This window comes from Poecilia mexicana, unplaced genomic scaffold, assembly GCF_051168715.1.
Source record: "Poecilia mexicana isolate PSO_F unplaced genomic scaffold, ASM5116871v1 scaffold_14, whole genome shotgun sequence".
Lineage (NCBI taxonomy): Eukaryota > Metazoa > Chordata > Actinopteri > Cyprinodontiformes > Poeciliidae > Poecilia > Poecilia mexicana.
Window position 1 is genome coordinate 10,687,534 of NW_028263383.1, and position 14,950 is coordinate 10,702,483.

General features: G+C 36.7%; 1 long non-coding RNA gene across 1 annotated transcript in view; it reads right to left on the reverse strand.

Moving 5' to 3' along the window:
- Positions 1 to 1,855: 1,855 nt before the first annotated feature.
- LOC106916163 (uncharacterized) overlaps positions 1,856 to 14,950 on the reverse strand; it is a 76,440-nt gene continuing 63,345 nt past the window's right edge. Inside the window, exon 2 of the long non-coding RNA XR_001417927.2 lies at positions 1,856 to 3,918. This is a non-coding gene — a long non-coding RNA (uncharacterized LOC106916163). The remainder of the gene's footprint in view (positions 3,919 to 14,950) is intronic.

Sequence of the window (14,950 nt, forward strand, 5' to 3'; positions counted from 1 at the left end):
ATGTGGGGGCGTAAATGAGTGAGATGGTTTTATACCTGAATTCAGGGCTGAGGTGTGGACATTGATCAAGCTGCACTTTTTGTAACCAACAGGAAAATTCAACTGCAGTAGCGACCTACTGATGAGGCCAGCACTGAGACGGTTTTGGGTCAAATATTGAAAAATTAAGCAAATTCACAGTCAAGTGTCATAATTTGCACAGTAGGATAAAGTACCTTTAAACCCCAATTTGTACAGTTCGTCTGCAAAAACAAAGTTGATTTGGGTTTTAGCAACTGTTCACATTAGGAGTAGTGTCAACGTGACAGTGTTTAATTCTAAAATTCCATTTTAGAATTTATGCATCTAAAATGGATGCATAAATTCAAAAGATTTAGTGGACATCATAGTTTGTTTGAAAGCGTGACCCTTTGAAAGTTTAAAATTATTTTAGTGTGGGCCACAAATTTAGAAACAGATTTTCTACTTTGCTAAAAAGTTAGAGTAGTTAGAGTAAATAGATGAACATCAGTTTATACATACATTGAGTTATATGAATTAACACTTACTGTGTTGAAAACCAAACAATGATTATAATGGAGTTGTTTGGTATGAAAGTTGTGGACCCATCCACTGATAAAAGTTATTCACTTCTGGACTTTTCTAATCTTCCATCTGCTGTTTGGTGTTGTGTGGTTTGGTGTTTAAAGGACCAGATAATTTGCAATATAAACAGCCTCAATTTTTGGCAAATTTTTAGATTCTTTCATACTCTTTATGAGATACATGTCACGTCCAACATACTTGTTAATTAGATTTTTATATCTGTCTTAAAACTGCATGTAAAGCTCTACCATGCAGAATCTCAGAAACGGTTGCCTTCAGTGACTTTTTAACTTCCTGCTCTCCATCTGAAACCACATGACTGAATCCCGGCTGTTAACTCATTTAAAAATGTTAATCGAGTCCCACCACTATTAAATACATGTGAATTTTGGTAGATTTTGTATTTTACATATTGTTTTTTTGCTTCAGTTTATCAGGCTGTCGTGAATAATTCCAGTTTGCCATTGGTGTCCTCTGTGCCGTGACTTTGCTCAAACCAATTTGAATTGCCAAATTACCTTCTCAGCATGTCTTTACTGTGGATGGATTTTCCTCTCTATGGGCCCTGAACAGATTCACGAAGGACAGTTAACGTCACATTAAAACTAACCTTGAAGCACCAAGCATGGGTCTGCATGACACAGCACACAGCGCAGCACATACCAAAGTTAAAGTACAATAATTAAAAGAACTCTGATAACAAATCTAAGTTTAAGTTAGTCCCAAACTAAAACTTAAAAGCTGTTTCTGTACCAATCATGGCAAACCAATCAAAGCAAGGCTCTGAACTTTCACGTTTATTTTGGTTTTATTTATTTCACTTCTCTCCATCCTCCACCAAGTTTGAAAGACATTAAGAAGGTATTATTCAGGTGCAACCAGCTGAATAATCAAAAACTCTCCTAAATCGGGCGACATCTGATCTCTTTCCTTCTACCCATCACTTTCTCACTTTGGTTGGTTTCATCATTATTGTGTAGTCTACTGCTATTTTTCTCAGGCACTCTGATCAATAAATGAAGGATAGCAACCACAGAACGGTTGGGTTCTGCAGCCTCTACATTGTTATATTAATGTGCTTAAACATTAAAATGCTGCAGCTTCCACCCTGCCTGTGGTACTACACATAAACTTCCCCTTGAAAGATATGCCATTCATTTTAACTCTGTGAATTCATAAAAAAAGAAATGTTTCATAAAGGTTTATAAAAGTAATTTCTTTAGTATTATCTTTCAGCTCTTAGGGCAAGAAAATGATCACAAAGAGATGCTTTCTCTAGATGCAAATCAGATCTGAATGTCCTTTAATCATACCTGAATGCTTTTTGTTAATGCAGTAAAATATTTAAAACATTTACAGTATTGGTAAAAATAATAAAATCAAATATCAAAACTGTTGGCGGTATTAACTGACATGATGAACGGAAAGGTGAATGTCTACTATCAGTCTTTTGAACAGTACTACATTGGAGTGGATCATTTACATTATTTTGCTTTGCAATTTATTTTTCTACAGAGCAGAAATGGCAGCAGCTGTTTGGAGGACCTTTAAAGTTTTCAGATGAAGTGGAAAAAAACAAAACAAAACATGGGAAGCCAAAAGTTTTGACAGAGCAGGTGTTGGAAGGAGGAAACACAAGAGCTGGTGACCCTTAGGGAGAGGGAAGAGAGATGAAAAGAGGAACGACTTCCTTCTTGGACTGTGCAGAATCAAATTAAAGGAAAGAGACAAACTTGCAAGTTTCACTCCTGCTACATTAAAAATAAACTACTTATCACTAACCTGTGAATATATCAACATCTTTATTTGTCTAAACTGATGTTACTTCTAAAGATGACACACTAAAACCAACTGTTCAATACAATGCATTCCATAAGACCAGCAGTAAAGTAAATTATGGAAGGAAACACTTAATTATGCAGGTTCATATTGTGGTGCTGCCCCTGGTTTTGTTTCCACAAGGTAATCTCCTGAACAACCAATCTGAAAATAATGTGAATTCATAATAGAGCTGAATTACTTAATGTTACAGTTTGTATTAGCATTCTATTAGAACCTATAATAACATTTGAAACCTTGAAAACCCAGAAATTTATCTCTCATGATGGTTTCTTTATTCACAATGAGGGCTCATTTAGGTCTTCTAATTACATTTTATCCTTAAGCCAAAGGCAGTAATATTTCTTGGAGAGGCACCGATTTGTGGCTCTCCTAATGGAATAAAAGATCTCTATGCTTTGTTTAGCTGCGCTACAAACAAAAATTCCACTGGCGCAGTTAAGTTGTTTTTATTTTACAATAAAACTGTCTCCTGGTTACAATAAAATGTCCACCCTTCCACAGAGAATCATTTTAACAGTGTCATTAAATCCTACAGCTCTCCTGCGTCTCTAAATGGGTGCTCTAGCTGGCACTGGCGACAGCAGAGGCTCATCCAAATTACTTCTTGGGACTCTCAAAATAATTGGGAGGCCATTAAATTGCCCTCGTCAGCTGCTGTTAATAAAGCTCAGCTGAACAAAATACCCCAAAGACATTGTCTCATGGATAATTTATACCTCAACTCTAGCACAAACAAGCTACCCTTAAATAAGTAATGGGGTCCTAATTAGCTTCAGATTGTCTCTTTTTAGCACTGATGCTTGGTTTTAGTCTGATGACACACAACCGTAGCAGAACTAAAAACTGAAGGATACAACTGAAGAGGGCTGACCACAACTCATATGATCTGATTCATTCTATGACTCTTAATAGTCTGAAGTGTATTATTCATTAATCAGGTCACTAAGGATTAATGGGCATTTTGGTCTTAGGAAGCCTCTGATGATGATGATGCAGTTTTCATCATAGAAGGGTTTGTTTCTCTTTAAGATTTCTGCTGTTATATAAAATTATCGAAAAACAACAAAAAAAAAACTAGTTTGTTGTTAACCATAGGTTTTTTTCTTTAGAAATAATCTTCAAAGTGTGGCATGCATTTATATTCTGAAAACAAACACGCTTAAGTCTGTACATTGTTCTTTGAAAAGTAGCTTCAACTCTCTATGGTAACGGAGAGTTTTTGAAAACAGCACTTTTAAGTCTTCTAAGAATCTTAATTGGATTCAGTCCTAGACTTGGACTGAACCATTGTAATGTGAATATTCTTTAATTTATGCCATTTCAACATCGCTCTGACTGTTTAAGGCTGTCGTACGTCTAGAAGGTGAACCTCTGCCCAGCTCCCAGCAGAACTTCTTCTCTGCAGCTTCTTTGGTTGTTCTCCTTGCCTTGCCTCTCAGTTGTCATTGATGGCCACATCTTGGTTGGTCTGCAACTGTGCCGCATTATCATCTGCAGAAAAATTTGAAAAGCATGTATACTTTTCCTTCAACTTCAGCTATGCAGTACTTCGTGTGTCATGCATATACAATAGTAGTAAAATATGTTGCAGTTTGTAGTTGTAACATGACAATAAATGAGAAAGTCCTATGACAAAAACACTCTCAAGGCATGGAACACACTGTTGTAACACAAACATTCCTGTTTTTGATTTAAAAAGAAAGAACAAATTTGCCATTTACATGGTTAGACAAAATTATGAAAAATAGGCAATAAAAAATAGTAATCGACAGCAATTTATCTGACAAAGCATTTGTGCCACACACAGCTGAAAATATCACTTTTCCATGAGTTCTACTGTTCAGTTTTACTGCTGAGGCTTTGATTGATCTGCAGAGCAGTAGCTGTCAGCCTGGGACTTATTTAGCACGCTGAAAACCTACTAAAAATATTTCCCACAGCTGAGGAGCCTTCTGGTCTTGCTGTACCCATGATAGCCGGTGAGCTGGACAGTTTCCGCTGTTTGTGGAACGTGGAGGCTGGTGAGTCAGGGACTGCACTTGCTGAGGTGCAGAAGCATTAATGATGCACTGGAGGCAAGCTGCAAAGGCATTTCCCCAGGGAGAAAAACACATGACAGGTGGGTGAAAGCACCGAGTCAGTTATGGCATTGATCTTACTGATGGGGAGTAATTAAACCTATAAGTTGTTTGAAACTGTCCACAAAAACAATCCCCCTCTCTTCCTAGGGTGTCAGCTCTGGCTTTCCTGCATATCCACAGTTCCAGCCAGAGAAACCTGTATATGATGAAGAGTTTCTACTTTCTTGCAGACACATCTGTGTAGCTAAAATCTGTATTCATCAAGTTTTGTTTTTATTTTCCAGAGTGTTTGTATTTCTGACTGGACTTACTGACATTACACATCTGCAGAAAAATTATACAAAACCTTTTATAAGACAGAACTCTCCACAGATTTCCATGTAGCTCGAAGCATTTGTTACTCCTGTCAGAATTGTGATCTGTTTATGTGGTGCTTTGTGCACATACATTGACAAGGTTTGCAGCATTTCAATGTAGTGAAAATGAGTAAAACTGAAAACGACTGACTCCAAAATGCTTGAACACTTATAATAAAAGTTCAACACTTGTTTTGTAAACTAAAATTAGTAACATGATCTTTGGAACTATCAGTTTATCCATTCAGCTCTGATCTTAAACTCTTTTAGGTGATTGGTTCTACGCTGCCAGGCAGGTAATGTTTGATTTGAGGTGTAAAACTGAACATCGTAAGGTGTTTCAAAATCTCTCAATTGAAATGTACCTCATACAACATTAGGAAACTACTTTTAATAGCAGAAACTCAGATTGCCATTAAGATAATTAAAATCAAAGTTAAATCTTGAAGTTCAGCCTTAACTGAATCTCTACTTCACATCAAATAAAACAGACCTATTGCAGCATGGTCCGATTGCACCCCCAGAAGTCTTTTTATGTTTAAGATGGTGTATTATTTATTGAAAGGAAAAGTAGGATTTTGCCTGGGCTGAGAGAAAATCACACTGAAGTGTTCCAAGAACATCTTGTCACAATAGAGAGCTTAGGCAGGAGGAGACACTGGAAATGTGATAAAAGCCTGAAGTAATGGGTCACAGGCATTCCTTCTGAGGCCTATCTGAAGACAATAATATTTATAGAAGATCTAACAGTGCTTATCTTTTTAGAAGCTGATGTTTTAAAATTACATTTTTATGAAGCCAACATTTGCTTTTAGAAAATACTGACAAATTGAAGAAGAAAAAAGCTCACCGACTTACATCAGAAAGAACCTATTTAATACATTGATTTATTTCTCAATTTTAATCCTTTGGTTTTTGCTCTTCTCAGTTTATTAAGTAAATGCCTCATTAGATTATTAAGAATATTTAACAAATAAGGTTCAAAGGAAAAGTTAGTTGGAATAATGAACCGCAACAGGAAGAGATGTTTTAAATTCTTTAAATAAAACTTGGAAAGGGAAGTGACGAGAGTAATTGCTTGTCAAGTTTGTGACACGTCGACTTGCTTGCCCAGATGTCTTATAGAAATCCTATTTTTCAAAGTACCTCGCCTTCAAGTTGTTTAAAAGCTTATTTAAAGTTATAGATCTTTGGAATGTGTATTGATTAAAAGTTAAAACCACTCTACCCTTCAACTCCCCGAAAGTCAATTTCACATTGACCCAAGCAAGTGGATTGTACAAATCCCCACTTTGTCTGTAGGAATTGTGGTCCGTGTGCTTGCTACTCTGGTGAACCTTTAATTGCTCCTTAAAGTCTGTCAAAATCTCAGACCCTGATTCCACTGGTGTCAGTCACCGTAATTGGTCTTAAAGAAAACAAACTAATACACATCACCCCCAGAGACTTCTCCGACAAGATGGGTTAGCAAGCTTTGGAGAGATCTTGTGGCTATACTAACCAATAAATGTGTTGGGAATGTTTTCAAATAATACATCAAACAATAAGTCTAATGAGAAGAGATCTTTTGATGATCCAAAACCCTTTAAGGGACACTTTGGATTTACTTCAGGTGAGTTTCTGTGAGAATGCCATTTACATCAGTGGAAGGCTAACAGATGGTCAGATAGACATCTGGTTTCAGCTGATTTTATTAACTTAAACTGAAAATATTTGCATCCAGGGTTACTGGATGTCAAAATTGTTGCTTGTTGCAATAATAGAGTTAAATTAGTGAGGGTTACCTTGCTATATTAAGCTGCATGAACCCAAACAGCCCATTTAAGAACTGATTTTTCCTCATGCTCATAGTGATATAACATCTACTAGAGGTAAGGGAAATACTCCTGATTATAACTCAATAGAAACTTTTTTCAGAAAATCTGAACCACCCCTGTCAGAATAAAACAGATAAAATAAGTTGTGTCCCTCTGCTCATGCAGATCATTTTCTTTGTGTGATGCCTAAAGAAACACTGAAACATTTGGCAGGTGGGACACTGAAAGCAAGGCAAGTTGGCAGTGAACATCTGCTTAAGCCCTCTCAAGCTCACAAAATGAGGTGACAGAATGTTTGGCAGGGAGTTGGTGGCTTGTAAAGTGATAATCCAGGTGACCAAGATAAAGTAAATCTCTTTACACAGGTTTTATAAAGACTTGAGACATTCCATTTCAGTTCCACTAAGTTTTTCCAAACATTCAGTTTAATTTTCATGGTAGTTCTACTCTCTATATCTTAAAAGAATCAAAAATATATAAGACATAATTCAGAGAAAAGAAAGAAAGAGACATGTAGAGGCATATTAATTGAGTGAACTGGATGGACGGAGGCAAGTCATCAGTGTTTGTTTAAACAGCAGTAGAGAATTAATAATGATTAAAAAAAAAACTCGAACATACATCACAAGAAAATTCCAAGAATCAAAATGCTCCATAACCTTTTACACTGACATGAACTTTCTCTTTTTAAATGTAAATTTTATGTTAAAACATTTACAGAAAATTAACATCAGTTCTGATGTTATATGAAAGCGTTTTCTCTTTCCACTTTATTCCTTCAGATGTTTTCTTTTAGAAAGTGTTTTGTGCTTGCAGGAGTGAAATAGCACATATATTCACTGATGCTGATTAGTCAAAAGATGGGAAATGATCATGCATAAAAATCTCAAATATTGGGATTTACCGATAGAAGAGCAAACATCCATTTCGCATCTGAAGTCTATCAATTACTCTCCCATGATTTTTTTTTTTTGTTTTTTTTTTTAGTTTAAACAAATACTCCTTAGCATTGACTTCTGTTAAAAACAAATGAATATTGAACTGGTGAACCTAATGATTTGATGGAACAGAGGTTTTTCCAGGACATGCACCTTATACATCCTACTATCTGGGGCATTTAAACAGGCCAGAAATCCTTTGTTTTGATACAAAGAGGATTAATTAAATAAATGAAACATTTGATTTTGTTTATTTATAAAAGATTTAGTGGAATGAAATAAAAGAGATGGGTTTATTTAAATGTATTTCCTTAAATATGATGCTGGGTGTACATGTGCAAACTGTACATGTGCATTGGATTATCTTGAGAATATCTGAACATGTTCATAAGTTGCTTGCAGTATATGATGATCACCTGGCATCTGGACAGCCTTATGACAGTCTGAATGTACAGTAAGAATATGTGCTCTATGGTTATAAAGTATTCTATCCTGATTGTGAAGTGATAGGATCCTCCCATTTTTTTTAAAACTGCATTTATTCTTTGCTAAAATAATGCTATAGGGTCAACTATCGCACAAACATTAGCCATAGCTTAAAAGTGGGGATGTGCAAAATGTCACATACTAGCTTGAATTTACTAAAGGCAATTGAGCAACTAATGAGAACTATTAGACAAGAAAAATATTAAAGAGAAAGTGTTTTGCTCTTCAGCACATGTTGGAAAACAACCATCATACTGGCTGTTCTCAAGAAGTCTGTAGGGGTAAATGCAATATATGATGAAACAGCAGAGATATGTCATGTTCTCACTGCACCTGGCTGTGTGATTTTTATTCCTAGATTTGATAATGAATGACAGAAAAATACATTGGCTCATATTCTTTTGCCAAGTTATGAAGGGGATTGAGTTCATCCATTCATTTTCTTTACTCCCTTGTCCCTTAGTGGGGTCAGGAGGTGCTGGTGCCTACATCCAGCTAACATTCCAGGCAAGAGGCGGGGTACACCCTGGATAGGTTGCCAGTCTGTTGCAGGGCAACACAGAGACACACAACCCTTGCACAGGGAGAACATGCAAACATGCAGAAAGACCAGGGCCAGGAATTGAACCCAGAACCTTCTTGCTGCAAGGCAACAGCTCTACCAACAGCACCACTGTGCAGCCCCTGGGGGTTAAGTTTTTACATTTAAAATAAAAATAAAGTTCATATTGGTTTTATTTTATTATGAGTTACATAATTAACCAAGACATTTTAAATACTTGGTGAGTGGAATATTATACCTTGTTCCCATTTTTTAATTTTTATTATTTTTGTTGTTTTGAAAGAATAACCCTGAAATGTTTGGTGTGCAGTTGTAATAATCCGCCAAAGTCAATATTGTTTTTTTTTTTGTTTTTTTGCAATCAGGAGAGATGATTGTTATGTTATTTCTTATTCTAGGCTTCCCATCCTGTCTTATCATCATAGTAATGATAGAGGATCTGAAATAAAATAAGTGAATGTATTTTAATGTCGAAAATTACTTTTATGCAAATAAAAGTACCTGATTATGTGTTGCTGCTGCTAGAGAACATAACTAGGCATGCCTCAAATAGTCATCCTTATTTCCACAGAAACATTTAAATAAAAAAGATCCTTATTTTAATTTACAGACACAAATCCACAGATAAACTTATTTCCCCCTTTTCCACTTGTGGAAGATATATTCTATATGCACACAATGCTAAATAATTTGCCACCTAGTTTACATTCTTATCGAAGTATAAGGGGAAAAAAACGTAGTCTATGATTAATCTCAAGTGCTCACTATTAAAGAACATGTTGAAATGTGGTGGTAGATTGGGGGGAAATACAGGATAAAAACATGTGATAGTGAGATATCCAGACCAGGGTAATTAATCTTGTGAAAGTCCTGGCAGATTGATTAGTTAAAATAGATTGCAGGTGATATGGAACCTAGTTGCTGCAATGAACCATGATGTCTGCATTATTTCATTTAGTTCTGCCTAATGTACCAGGGCTGTGGGACCTTCATGTTACCTGACATGGAAAATTAATTGAAGTCTCTCCGAGACTCATGCATTAGTCTGGGAGTCATGCTATTCTGCAATGCAAAGGGATATTTGTTTAGGTAACATTTTGTTTACACATGATTTATTCATTTAAATTATCCACATTTTAATGTACTTTGGCAATAGTTTTTGAAGTTGTGAAAAATAACTTTTTACATGACAGTTTGTAGACAAAAGGAATTACACAGCCTAAAAATATTATACTGTTAAGGACAGGGAGAACAAACAGGTCATATCAGTGACAGGGTGAGGATAATGGGGGATTACGAAGGAGGGATTAGGAATTCAATCATCTTTCAGGTTAGGGGTTAGGGGTTAGGGTTAGGGTAGGGATAGGGGTAGGGTTAGACTGCCAGAAAATACCAGGCAGTCTGTGGCTGTGAGGAAGTTGAAACTTGGGCTCCACTGGACCTTCAAACAGGACAGCGAAGGCAAGCATGTCTCAATCTCCAATAAGGCTTAGTTTCAGAAGAAGTCCTAAAAGACATCAGGGACCACAAAGGTCAACATGAATTGAACTCAATTAAAAATTTCTGGTGGGTTTTGAAAAAGGCAACTGCAGCACAGAAACTGAAGAATATTACTGAACTGGAGGAGTTGAAACATGAGCCAAGATTCCTCAGGACTTCTATGTGGCTATGAATCACATTTGTAGCATTTTAAAACACTAAGCATGTTTGTCCTCAGGTGTCATCCTTCCACCTTGATGACCCCATCCTTTATAGCATTTAAATGAAGCCATTATAGTTTTTCATTCAGCCTCCTCTGCTCTGATCAATAAGTGGTTTGTATAGTCCAGCGTCTTTGCTGAAAGGCCACAATGTGAGGCAGAAAATGACGTCTGTGGTTATTTTTAGTTGTCCGTGCAAAAGATGCCAAGTCAAAACAATGATGGACTGATGTTTGGCAGAAATTACTTTGCCCTTTTGAGTAACAAATGGCATTTTTAACACCAGTTGCCATTTATTAGTAAACAGTGATTGCTTTCACTGTCCTTCCCTGATCTTTATTGCTATCTAGAAGATTGATGGAGGTGATCAAAGAAAAAAAGTCATTATTTAGAGGAAAGGAATGGGTCTGACTTTAAAATTTGGTATTGATTAAATCTAGTCCTCCTCAGTCTGACTTTCTATGTCAACATGATTGCATACAAATGTACATACAATATTTGGGTAAAAATCTGTTTTTGGGAGTACTGCCAATCCAAATTCTATTCAAAGAATTAAAGGTTTTGTTCTGCGATTGTGATTTTTTGTTTTACCTGATCTGATTGCTTCCTGTTTGGGTGAATCAATCATTGCAAATGGTGGTGCGAGAGCACATTACTTTGTCAGTTCTTTATCAAATAGCATTGAGAATGAAATCCTTCCACTATGACAGCTTTTATCTATTCCAAGTCTATTTCTGTCTCTTTTGCCCAATCCCCCTCCCATAGCTTCATTCCTCTTTCAGCCTTTTCTCAGCTTGTTCCATCCTTTTGTTCCAAATGTGTTGTAATTGCCCTTGGAAATGTATCACTGTTAATGATATTGAATCAGCATTTAACTCACACATACACTTTTCTTCATGCACCACATGCTGAGCTTAAACAAACAAGCAACATGTCAAATTGCCAACAACTTAAACTTTTTTCTGTAGCCTGGAGTCTTTTTTGTTTTTGATTAAAATAGATGAACAGCAGCAAAGTAAAAAGGAACAAATCTCAATTTTATCACAAGATTGTTTGTTTTTCATGTGCTGTTAATCTCATTTATGTTGCAGGACCAAAACATTTTAAATAGCAAATAACTATTCTTTAGAAAACCTAAATAAAATATGTTACTATAAAAGACAGAAAACAGGGAGAACAAATAGAAAAAATACATCAACATCTTTGAAGAAGAAAAAACAGAAGTAGTTGATCATACACTCCTAATGCAAAATCCCACTGCCAGTCACATTTGTTGCTAGTGGATCATAACCAGGTTTATTGTAAGCAGAGACTCAAAATGCAAAACAAAGAAAGAAAGAGCATGAGGAAAAATAGCTGAATTGGCAGAAATTGACAAGCTTAAGCTTGGAACTCTTTCATGAAGTGTGCAAAGCAAGATCTCTCACAACACTCAGTCACTGTTGAGAGTGAAAGCAAATGGATAATGTAAAATTTCTGTCAACATCCTGATTGAGTTGGATCAACACAGAGTCTAAAGCTTCATCTGCAGTAACCAGAAGGATCTGGTGGATTTCAATGAAGTTCTTCTACATTCTATTTATTACTTTGACGTTTGTACTCATTACGTACCGGAAACTGAAAAAGCTCAAGGGTGTAAACACTTTTTAAAAGAGTAATTATGATTCTTTTTTAAATCTAATTCTTCTCATTCTCCCCATTGTTAATATGCACTTCACAGTTGATCATCATGAAAATAAACTACTCTAAATAGCTATCATGTTTGACTCAATGTAAGATGAGTTTTGTATAGGCACCACATTATACAACAACCATAGATCAGGAGGAGTGTCAGTGAGAATGTGGCCTAGAAATGCAAAAGCCAAAGCAGCTCACAATTGCATTTGATCCGCTACACACTCCATGATAGGCCATCAACTTGGCTCAATGTTGCAAGAAAAAGAGAGAGGGGGAAATATTCTAAAGTGATTTCCCTGACATGCAATATGGGATTTATGGAAAAGGCGAGGGTTTGCTCATCTTCATTGGATCTTTCAGGAGATGGTAAAGAAACTCAGACCTATACTTCCAACTATCACTGAAAAGGGACAGAAGTATAATCCGTATTTGACAAAGGGGCCTTCAGATTTGTTACGCCTCTCAGACATTTGGTGCCCATAAAAGTCAAAGACACTCAAAGCGTATTTCAAGGTTTTGCAACTTTCCCATGTTCTGGAAGTGAGGAGGAAAAAGACATGGCATCCGAGCGACTGCCAGCCATTTTCTGTTGATGAGATGTTTCATGCTTCTTTAAGCATAGATTGCAAAATAAGATTCACATTGTGTCTTCCAGTGCTGAGGGAAATGATTATGGCCTTGCGGGCAAAGCTGTCTCAGACTACAGAATGAATATGCCAGTGAAGCATACCACATTAAGATGCTATGGACCAAGGCGTGCACTTATTCTGCTGTTGATAATGCCCCATGGTGTTGCCAACTCTCAAAGAACTTCCCACAGTAACAGCACAACATGACAAGGAGTTACAACTTAAAGGAGGAGAGGAATGTTCCTGCTCTCTTCCACATGTTTGTCTGTAACACTCACTTACAGTACATGTATGAGTAGTTGCTGTGATTCTTGTCCTTAGAGACCTGTCAGAGCCAAATACAGAGTTCTACAGATATTGATTTGGGGGAGATTGTGTTTTTTTAGGAGGTTGGCTCAGGCAGTTTCTTTCTGAGTGGCTCACAGTGATTGATGTAAACCCATCACAGGCTCCAATGAGACCTTTTGCAGAGCTCAGACAACAAGTTGCAAATCTCAGGGAGGGAGAGCGTTCTCATTCATCACTGATACCTATTTAGCAGCTGTTGCTCAAAGAGCCTCCTGCTGCTCCCTCACAACATTTGCTACAGATTACATTTTGCCTGGTTTTCTCCACGGTGAAACAATAAAGGATATTTTTAATTTTGTTTCTAATTTTAAGCATTGTACTTGTTGCCAGGGAAACAAAGTACTTTGTAAGAAACTTTACCTAATTTGGAACAATTCTTCAACAGCACTGATTGTGTTTTACAAAGGAACAAAAACCTTTCCAGTTATGTGGCGGATTTACTAAACGGAAAAGCTTGGGCCATCCACCCCTCCACCTTACACTCTATTGGGCTACGAAGGCTACAAGCCATGAAGGCACATGCCAGAAAAACTTCCAAAACAGTTACCAAAACCTAAACAAATTAAAAAAAAAAAAAAAAAAAAAAAAATCGGGAGGGCCCGGTTTTGTTGTTTTGCTGTGAACATGTGCCTGCTCTTGTTTCGTGCAGACATTCATTGTTTAAGATAGGCAGGAGATTTCTGCCTATCTTAAGGCAGAAATCTGCCTTAAGATAGGCAGTGTGCAATATAATTGCACACTGCAATTATATTTGCAGTGTGCAAATATAATTTGCACACTGCAAATTATATTTGCAGTGTGCCAGCAAATATAATTTGCTCACAGCAAATATGTAAGCAGGTCATCACAACAGAAAGAAAAAGTTAAAGGGCAGCAAACAGAATGAGGTTTACTTCAATGACAGGAACATCTTGTCCTGCTATGCAGTGGACCAGAATGAGGAACGGCTGGGGGCTGTTGTGATGCGATTTTCTGGATGTTTTTGAGACTCAGTTTTCTCATCTGCTCATGGAGAGGCTGAGGGACGCAGGGGTAAAAAAAGTAGAGGGTGAAATATGCTGATGGCTGTAGATAATGTGACGATGACGGTGAGTGAAAAAAAGACAGCATTTGCTTACTGAGCGAAAGTTTACACCTCAGAAAATCAGCAAATTTGGAACTATCCAAACTTTGGTTTTATTCAGGTTACTAGAAAGTATTCGCATTTCACTACCAGTGTGTCAGCAGCATTAGTGGTGAAAATAACTCACTCAAAGTGAAGAACTAGACAATAATCTATACTTTGTTTTTATCCACAAGGTTCCATTCAGGATACTGTGATGAAAGACGCAGCGTGACAAGATTAAAAATGAGGATAAAAGGAGACAAAGAGAGCAGAGGAGCCTTGTTGCTGTAGTCAAGGGTGAATGCTACACTTTTCAACTGTGCCTCCCTATTTATTATTAAAGCACTCAGATGAATCTTTCATGCGCCGGAAATTAAAGAACAGAGTGAGGGAGTACATGGATTAAATTAGTGATAAAAGAAAGCAACTGAAAAGAGTCAGTGAAAGGCAGCATTGAATGGAAGGAGGTACCGTCCCTATAAAAGTATCTGTACACAACCATTTTGTTATATTACAGCCACAATTTTCATCATAGTTTTGGGAATTTCACAAGCCAGAGCAGTGAATAGTTGTGAAGTGTAAGAAAATTTTTTGTTTTTTAAGTCTTTGACTTCTAAATAAAAAACTGGGTCTTGCATTTCTATTCAGCCCTCTTTACTCTGAAACCACACAATAAAATCTCTAGTACAACAAATTTCCTTCAGAACTGAATTAACAAGTCTAATCCAACCGTGTGCAATTCAATGTCAGTAATACTGCAGCCCTGAAGGTTCCAAATATTTCTCAGAGAATATTGTTGAACAAACAGCATCACAAAGGCCAAA